This window comes from Pinus tabuliformis, chromosome J (genome assembly GCF_031772625.1).
Source record: "Pinus tabuliformis cultivar Carrire ecotype Pingquan chromosome J, CPIR1, whole genome shotgun sequence".
NCBI lineage: Eukaryota > Viridiplantae > Streptophyta > Pinopsida > Pinales > Pinaceae > Pinus > Pinus tabuliformis.
Genome location: NC_142295.1, coordinates 952,418,870 through 952,429,323, shown reverse-complemented (window position 1 = coordinate 952,429,323; position 10,454 = coordinate 952,418,870).

The following is a 10,454-nucleotide window of genomic DNA, read 5'->3' as shown; positions in this document are numbered from 1 at the left end:
AGTTTGCTCTCCAAGCTTTCAGAAATCTTTGATTATAGAAAAAACTCAGGTATACAATGCGAGTCTCTAGTGAAACTTCTCAATTAACCAACCCTTAAAACTATACAGAGGTCGGTATATATAGGGCAAAACTATCTACAGAGTTCCTTTATTACATCATGACCTAATTAGGTCTGAAATAAAAATGACTACTTAACCTAATCCTATCCAGAAATAAATGAAAAAATATCTCGGGCTGCGCTCAGGGCCGCCGTATCAAAACTGAGTAAATTCTGTAGTCCTTGACGGCTTGGTGCAGTGTTTTCTGCAATAAATGTGTATGGGTTTCTGCCTCTTTGTTGTCAGACTGCATTTAAAGCTTTAACTGTGATTTGAGGGCAAGGATGGGCTTACACCTCTTGATTTGACTTTCTGGGGGGGCTCATCAATGTTCAGGTGCTTCGAGCCCCTAAAAAATCTTCGGCTGATACTCTTTGGCTTTTCTTCTTCCTCTGATACTCTTTGGAAATAAATTGATGATGTTCTGACGTGCTGTGGGTCTTATTCACAAATTAATGGCCGTTGTTCGGCCTCTATTTCTTTCAAAACTATTTTCTGCTCCTTCCGGCAAGCTTCGCGAAGAAAAATGGGTCATTCGGCGCCTTTCGGGCCTGCTGGGGGCCGCATAATGAAAAGATTCCCCATTCTAGCCCAAAAAATCTAGCGATCAAAAACTGCCTCAGAAACTGATTCCGGGGCTCCGAAGTGCGATTTTTTTCCCTTCGCGCCAAAAAGTGCTGATGACGTCAGCATGAGGTGACGTTGTATGGCGGGTGACATCAGCGATGACGTCAGCATGATGACATGGCGAGATGACGTCAGAATGTACGGACGGTGACATGGCATGACACGTGGCAAGGGGCCACGCAGGCAGATGACTCGACATGTGACTAGGCAGAGGGGGGTGACGTAAGCGGTGACTGTGCAGGGGGGTGACGTAAGTGGTGACTGTGCAGGGGGGTGATGTAAGCAGTGACGTCACCGGGCAAGAGGTGGTAAGTGGTTTTGTGGCGCACCACCTTTGGGAGGGGAGCGGTTTTGTCAGATGGGGCTCCGCCACAGCCCAGGAGCTGACGCGTGGCGGGAGGTACGGCGGTAATACCGCCCATCTCCTGGACGCTAAAGCTCGGGCGTTTTGGAGATGGGACGGCCCGCCCACCGTCGATCTGTGGGGCGGACGATCCGGCGGCTGGCGGCCAAGATAATACGGTGGGGGGATATGGGCGGAGAATATACAGAGAATATTCCCTTTTTAATATGCGCGCGGGTGGGTCTAAACAATGTTTTATGCGGGTTACGGGGGTTATATGGGTTTAATACGTGCGGGTCAATCTATTTGTGCACAAAACTTTGGTTTAGGGGCAGAAAAAGGGGGTTTTTGAGGGTTTAGGGCTAAGGGAGAGGTTATTAATCTGGCCAGGTGTCAGATTAATCCCTGCTTGGACACGAATGGGCTAAAACAGCCCCAGATGGACCATTTTTCCCGGGACTTATAAAAATATGGCTATATTGCCAGGGATGGGATATTTACATAGGGGGATTTTATATACAAAGTTTAAAATAGGGGAAAGGGGAAAAATGATAGGGAGTTATATAATACTGTTAGTAGTTAATATGAAGGGGATAAGCAAGCGCCAAGGTCAGGGACCTTAGGCTAATTTTGGGGAAAAAGACTTTGAAAAGAATAAAATCCTTGAGTGAAGCAGATCTTCACCAAGGCAGCTGATATGGATGATGAAGAAACTAAGAGGAATCAAGTAGATCTTGACCTCTTTGGGAAGTTAGTAAGGGACTTTGGGGAATTAGAAGAAGGGGGAGTTAGTTATGTTCACCTTTGAGCTCCTTTGAATGAAACTGCCTGATGACTGTGATCTGGAAAGGTAAACATTTTGCACCACAAAATTGATCATAAATCACCATTCTGCAACCATAGCTACCTACCCAGCCTATTCACCTAGCATTCTTTCTTCTTTTCTGATTAGGGTGCACTTAGACTTGCAGACCCAGCTTTACAATTTTTCTTTTGAATTTTTCCTATCTAAATCTGCACTTATTTTTGCCAAGGCCCAGATTAAACAGTTGGGTCCCTTTGATTCTCTACCTATCTATAAAATCTGCCAAGATTAAACTGTTTGGACAGATACATTCTCTATATTCTAAAACCGGAAATTGAAACCTAGGGAGGCCAAGATTTAGCTGTTTGGCCTTCCCTTAACTGAAAAACTCACCAAAAATGGAATACAGCAGTGGCATTTGGACCAGGACACTTTCATGGCATCTTCTTTGGTCTGTTCTGGAAATATGGAACACTGCAGCCTGCAAAGTATGACATATTTGGCATGTAAAAATGTCAATCATGAAAAATGAATACCTGCTGCAGCAGGAGGCTAACAGTGGCTCCACTTGGGGATGGCTTTTCCTTGTGAAAAGCCAAGAACAGCAGGTCAGACTGCCTTGTATTCAATTGCTGCTGTATTCTGCAAAATTTGCTTGGCCGGTTGCCTTATTAATCCTACCTACCTACCCTAACCAGCACTTACTTTGCCGTTAGGTGAAATGAAACAGCCAATGCAGCCACTTAAGAATTATAAACATGAATGGCCCCTGCTGCTTGTGCTTGCTGTTACCTGGAATGGAGATCTTGCAATCTAATATGGCTTTATTAATCTTTGAGAAGATCAGGAAGCTGCTGACCTTATTTGCTGAAACAAGAAACTGTACAAAAGGGTCCTGTAGCATATATACATTATTGCTGGACTGACTTGAAGAACTGTACAAAAGTTTGGGATAGCTATCATGCTTTGAAATTGGGGAATCATCAACAACTTGATTTTGAGCTTTGCAGCCTTCTAGCGGAGAAGAGCAGTGTTTTACCTCATCACGCAGCTTGCCATCAGATGAATCATACAAAACATGGGATGAAACCTGTAATTCTTTGAAAGCCTGCTCAGATGGCACTTGACAGATTTGTGCTGACTGTTCTTTTTCTTCTTCAAATATCCGAGATGGCTGAAAATCAACAGGCAGGGAATCCAATTGGATTTTTTGGTCACATGCTGCCGCTTCTGAGTCTTCCTCAATCTGACACTCACTGGCACTTTGGGGCTGCAAATCTAGTGTTAATGTATTAGGAGCGGGGCTTGAAATTTCTTCTGGCTGATCAATATCAGAACATGGTGACACTTGCTTATTAACGGCATGATATTTTTCCCTAATAAACTGAAAAGACTTGAAACAAAATGGTAAAGCTCCTTCACTGAAATCAACACATTCTGCGTTTTCTTCCTTTTCTTCATAGCTGAGATGGGCATTCTAATCATTGTGTCAGGCAGCTGATCCTGAACTGTGCTCTCTGCAAAAATAAGATGTAACTCCTCTACAAGACTGATTTGGTCGTTAGGCTCACAATCATCATCATACTGATCATATTTGGGCAGACAATTGAAAGAAGAGAAGCTATTATATTCATACATTATATCAGGAGACTGCTCCATCATGTATGGCGGTATGAATATGTCATCTGTTTTGTGGCAGGTTTGTTCATGAATATCATTACTTTCCTTTTGCAAAACAGATCTGTTCTGGTGCTCTAAACATTCAACTTCTATTGTGCACATCTGCTTTAATTCATCCGCTTTCTTTACAAAGATATCAAGTTCATCCCCTTTTTCTACTTTCAACTTCCCCTCCCTAACTTTTAGATTAACCTCTACATCTACTGCCATGTTGTGCATCTGTTGCATAGTAGAGGGGCTCCTTTCTCTCAGATGAAATTCCATTTCTGGATCAAATGCTGTTGGATAATGTAATAGGGCCAAATCAGGGGGAGGTCTTATATTCAATGGTATAGAATGATAAACTTGATTGAATCGGTCAGAAAATTGTTGAACAGATTCATTTGGAATCCTTTTTAACTGATTATATTCTTCTATGAGCACGAGGAAATTGACTTTGATCATCCATCTATCAAGGAAGAGTTTGAATAACTGCTGGAGATTTGAGATGCTTGCCTCAGGCATTGCTTTAAACCAAGTCCTAACTTCACTTTGCAAAGAAAGGGCAAACAGCCTAACACTAACATCCTCATCTTCTACTTCAAAAATGTTTAAATAATCTTCAAAAGCCTGGATATGCTTCTGGGCAGTAACTCCATTCTCTCCATCAAATCTTGGGAGTTTCATGGGATGATTTTTGGGCAAAGGATTAAGCACGGGAGGCAAAATGAGTGGCTTATATCTATCAGGAACCTTACGAGGCAGGGGATTGTGTACAGGGGCTAAATGATTGGGTTCGATGTGAACAGGGATAGGATGATTTGCTTTGACAGTAGTGTCCCCCTTGACTATAAGGTGAGCATCAGCAGCACTTAAAGGCTGCCGCTCTGATGTGCAAGGAGGGCTTTCTTCAACATTTTCAAAAGGAAAATCATATAAGTTAAATTTAAACAATATGTACAGCAAAATTTTATGGAAGAGAAAGAACATGACCTCTTGGATCATAATCCAGGTCAAAAGCCTGGTCTGCTCATAAATTTCTTTTGGGTTCATTTCTCCAGTGGAGTCTTTATTATGAGGATGATGTGGAGTCGCCAGGTGAAAGATCAACTTTGGAGTGTCTGATCTCTGTCCACCATCAAAGATCAGAACTAAACTTGAAAAAGCAGTTATGAAGGTCTGGTTCTCTCAGTGGAGCTTTCTTACCTTCTTTGTGAAATTATCTGAGGAAAGTTCCCCAGTCGAGTCGCCATTATGTTATCACTCAGGTTGTCCTTAACCTCCGGAAAAGGATACGGCCGAGGTAACCACAGACCAACTTTGGACTGCAGGTTCTAGCCAACCTGCAATCAGAGAGGGATCTCTCTTTATGATTTAACTTTGTTGAAAAGGATTTTAGGCTAGGTCTTGGGTTTATAGGGTTTTGTTTTGTTTTTGGTGGGAAAATTGATGTTTTCAGACAGAGAGGCAAGGCATAGTCTGGGAGTTTCAAACCATTGGGCGTGGAGTCGAGGAGGAGAACTGTTGGTGCATTTCTTCGACCATAGGAGAGGGAAAGTGGAGCAAGATAGCTGAGCATGAAACAATATTTCAGGTTCAAATTATGGAAAGAATGCTAAGTAATGAGAGGCAGTTAAGAATCTCTCAATCAGCTTAACAGAGGAAGTAACAGAGCGCTACCTAGGGGCAGTAAAGAATCCCTAGATAATTGGAAAACACAAGTGAATCGGGGTAAACATGAGCCAGGAGGAATTCATATTCATAACCAATTCAATCAGAGGAAAACATAAAGAAATAACAGAAATTGAGCATAGAGTGTATTTAAACAAATTCTAAGCTATTCTTTCTTTCTGCTATTTAGATAGTGGTAAACAATAAACAGAGGTAAGATGCACTTATTGCTTCAGGCTGCAGCACAAGGATTCCATCTTCATATCTCCAAAAACATTCATTTACAACAGTCAGTTTGCTCTCCAAGCTTTCAACAATCTTTGATTATAGAAAAAACTCAAGTATACAATGCGAGTCTCTAGTGAAAATTCTCAATCAACCAACCCTTAAAACTATACAGAGGTCGGTATATATAGGGCAAAACTATCTACAGAGTTCCTTTATTACATCTTGACCTAATTAGGTCTGAAAGAAAAATGACTGCTTAACCTAATCCTATCCAGAAATAAATGCAAAAATATCTCGGGCTGCGCTCAGGGCCGCCGTATCAAAACTGAGTAAATTATGTAGTCCTTGACGGCTTGGTGCAGTGTTTTCTGCAATAAATGTGTATGGGTTTCTGCCTCTTTGTTGTCAGTCTGCATTTAAAGCTTTAACTGTGATTTGAGGGCAAGGATGGGCTTACGCCTCTTGATTTGACTTTCTAGGGGGGCTCATCAATGTTCAGGTGCTTCGAGCCCCTAAAAAATCTTCGGCTGATACTCTTTGGCTTTTCTTCTTCCTCTGATACTCTTTGGCAATAAATTGATGTTGTTCTGACGTGCTGTAGGTCTTATTCACAAATTAATGGCCGCTTTTCGGCCTCTGTTTCCTTCAAAACTGTTTTCTGCTCCTTCCGGCAAGCTTCACGAAGAAAAATGGGTCATTCGACGCCTTTCGGGCCTGTTGGGGGCCGCATAATGAAAAGATTCCCTAAAGATTCCCCATTCTGGCCCAAAAAATCTAGCGATGAACGATTTGTGCTAGGCGCAAATCGCTCATCAAAAACTACCTCATAAACTGATTCCGGGGCTCCGAAGTGCGATTTTTTGCCCTTCGCGCCAAAAAGTGCTGATGACGTCAGCATGACATCAGCATGAGGTGACGTTGTACGGCGGGTGACATCAGTGATGACGTCAGCATGATGACGTGGCGGGATGACATCAGCATGACGTCATCATGTACGGACGGTGACGTGGCATGACACGTGGCAAGGGGCCACGCAGGCAGATGACTCGACATGTGACTGGGCAGAGGGGGGTGACGTAAGCGGTGACTGTGCAGGGGGGTGACGTAAGCGGTGACTGTGCAGGGGGGTGACGTAAGCGGTGACGTCACCGGGTAGGAGGTGGTAAGTGGTTTTGTGGCGCACCACCTTTGGGAGGGGAGTGGTTTTGTCAGAGGGGGCTCCGCCATAGCCTAGGAGCTGACGCGTGGCGGGAGGTACGGCGGTAATACCGCCCATCTCCCGGACGCTAAAGCTCAGGCGTTTTGGAGATGGGACGGCCCGCCCACCGTCGATCTGCGGGGCGGACGATCCGACGGCTGGCGGCCAAGATAATACGGCAGGGGGATATGGGCGGAGAATATACAGAGAATATTCCCTTTTTAATATGCGCGCGGGTGGGTCTAAACAATGGTTTATGCGGGTTACGGGGGTTATATGGGTTTAATACGCGCGGGTCAATGTATTTGTGCACAAAACTTTGGTTTAGGGGCAGAAAAAGGGGGTTTTTGAGGGTTTAGGGCTAAGGGAGAGGTTATTAATCTGGCCGGGTGTCAGAGTAATCCCTGCTTGGACACGGATGGGCTAAAACAGCCCCAGATGGACCATTTTTCCTGGGACTTATAAAAATATGGCTATATTTCCAGGGATGGAATATTTAGATAGGGGGATTTTATATACAAAGTTTAAAATAGGGGAAAGGGGAAAACTGATAAGGAGTTATATAATACTGTTAGTAGTTAATATGAAGGGGATAAGTAGGCGCCAAGGTTAGGGACCTTAGGCTAATTTTGGGGAAAAAGACTTTGAAAAGAATAAAATCCTTGAGTGAAGCAGATCTTCACCAAGGCAACTGATATGGATGATGAAGAAACTAAGAGGAATCAAGCAGATCTTGACCTCTTTGGGAAGTTAGTAAGGGACTTTGGGGAATTAGAAGAAGGGGGAGTTAGTTATGTTCACCTTTGAGCTCCTTTGAATGAAACTGCCTGATGACTGTGATCTGGAAAGGTAAACATTTTGCACCACAAAATTGATCATAAATCACCATTCTGCAACCATAGCTACCTACCCAGCCTATTCACCTAGCATTCTTTCTTCTTTTCTGATTAGGGTGCACTTAGACTTGCAGACCCAGCTTTACAATTTTTCTTTTGAATTTTTCCTATCTAAATCTGCACTTATTTCTGCCAGGGCCCAGATTAAACAGTTGGGTCCCTTTGATTCTCTACCTATCTACAAAATCTGCCAAGATTAAACTGTTTGGACAGATACATTCTCTATATTCTAAAACTGGAAATTGAAACCTAGGGAGGCCAAGATTTAGCTGTTTGGCCTTCCCTTAACTAAAAAACTCACCAAAAATGGAATACAACAGTGGCATTTGGACCAGGACACTTTCATGGCATCTTCTTTGGTCTGTTCTGGAAATATGGAACACTGCAGCCTGAAAAGTATGACATATTTGGCATGTAAAAATGTCAATCATGAAAAATGAATACCTGCTGCAGCAGGAGGCTAACACCACAAATACACATTTCACATTGTCAATTAGTAGTTAGGCCTTGTCTCAGTACTTGACTTGATCAAGTGCACAATCAACTACGTCAGTCCTTTTATAATTGCACAATCACAGTGAGCAAGCCTACCTCACTGCATCACTGAATCCCTAAATTGTGAAATTTTTCCTTCCTAACCTTCATCTACTACACACTGCACAATACTCATAACTGCCTCTTGGAATTGTGCACCATGCAATCCTTGAGCCTCCCATCAATATTTCCCATTGGTCCAACTCAATCAACATGTTGCATGAGGAACAAGATATTATAAGATATTTTGAGGTTTATTTCATCTTTTCATGAGTATTCCATTTGTAGGTGTTGTTGTATTTAATGACAAGATGATGTTCAAGGATGGTGCCAAGGAGGTCATATAAGAAGACACTTGTGAAGTTGGAGATACAAAGAGATCATCAAGACAAGAGATGAAGGGACACTAGATCACAAGAAAATATTGAATATTAAGATCACAAGGAAGAATCCATATCAACTATCCTCTTGGAGGATGAAGATGAAGTACTTGCAAAATATTTCAAGAAGATACATAGATGGTAGCATGGAGGAAAGCTTGGCATTGACACGTCACAATTAACTTCCATGTCATCACTTCCAAGTCATGGATTATACAACTGTCACCATTAGAGTCCCATGATTCATTGTATTTTGCCACATCATTTATGGATATAATTATGTAATTTTCAAAAATGAATAAAAAATAAAATGTGTGGAATCCCAAGGGTCACACATGGAATGTGAAGAGTCGCATAGAATCTCAAGGGTCTCATAGAAATTCAAAAGGTCACATGGGAGCTCAAAATTCATGAGGGTAGCTCAAGAGTCATAAGGGAGATGGAGAGTAACCTCATTTGTTATATATACATTCTCATAGCTCAAGCAAAAGACTTTTCACCTTGGCTTCTCAAGCTAAGAATAGGAGAGAAGGTTAGGCTTTTGAGAAGCAAGTAGTTTCTTAATGTTCCACTATTGGAACTAGTGTTGTATCATTGTAATGGTGTATCTTGAGACTTTCACTTAATAATTTGAAACTCTTGGAGCCAAAACACTTTTCATGCATATGTTGTGAACGATTGTAATACTATTCTTTCATTGTTTGCGATGTATGTTTATGTGAACACATACTAATGAAAATAGACTATTTCTTTGGATGTAGTATGCGTCTTCGAATCATGTGTCTCTTGATTTCGTGATCATTATTTCTTTGTGAACTATTTTTCAAGAGTATTAATGATTTTTTCATATATATTAATGTGTCTTTATTAGGATAGTACTATTACGTTTCTCTTAAAGGCTCACTTTATTTTCCTTTCTGTGAAAAAACCATTATACACTTTACAATTGAATACATCACAAGGATAACTTGTTTATATCGAAAGTATATGTGTTTCTCTTGTGTCATTTATTGCAACCAAGGAAAAGATTTAAGATGATGGCAACTGGCCTAATTTTCTAGTTGGGGATCCTAATCCAAAGGGTGTGAGGTATATTTGGGACTTCATATCAAGGAGACCATTTGATTGTTGGAAACGTCTATCAGCATCAATAGGTCCTTATCATCCCATGTGTTCCATTCGTGCTATTCCTTTAATTATATTGGAAAAAGGCCTCTGGTACACGTCATTGCAGACTCCTTCCTTTATATAAGTTTTTTGCGGCTTCACAATAAGTTTTAAACAAACAAGGGATTTATATTATTAGGTCTTCCACCAGTTTTTGCATTATGAGCCATTCGTGAAAGAACTCAACCATGGCTTGCTTATAGTGTTTATATAATTTCTTAGACTTGTGACATAACTCAAAAATTATCATTAAGGTTTTCTAAGGCACACACTAATGTTATCTCTCTCGAGATTACAACAGGGTTACTCTTCCTGGGTTTTCAAGAGTTAAGATGCATAACACAGTCTAGGAAATTTCCCATTTAGCCTCACAAAAGTTTGTGGTCCCTCTAAATCTTAATGATTTGCGAGAGACAGGTCAATATCATCCCAAATATGTATAGGTTTCTTTTGAGGAACAAATAGGCATAAAAAAACTTATAAAGAAAATAAAATAGCGTACAATGCCCAAGATGGTTACAAGGATATCAATATTCAACAGATGAATAAGAATTCTCCTTCCTAGTGAGATTTACAAGCATAAACCATATATTTGGGCCCAATATTAGCAATAGGCCTACAGTCATCCCATTAATGACAATTCAATTTTGAGGCATGAACCACACAATCGGTCATCAAATAAACATTACTACAGGCCTGAATCCAACAATGTTGAGCATCCAATGCTCATATCACATACAATGGCGTTACTCAGTGTGTACAACACTTGCACAATTGATTATCCATGTGTGTTTCCTACATAAAGAGAATTAGTACAACACCACAGTAACGAGGAACACATTCATAA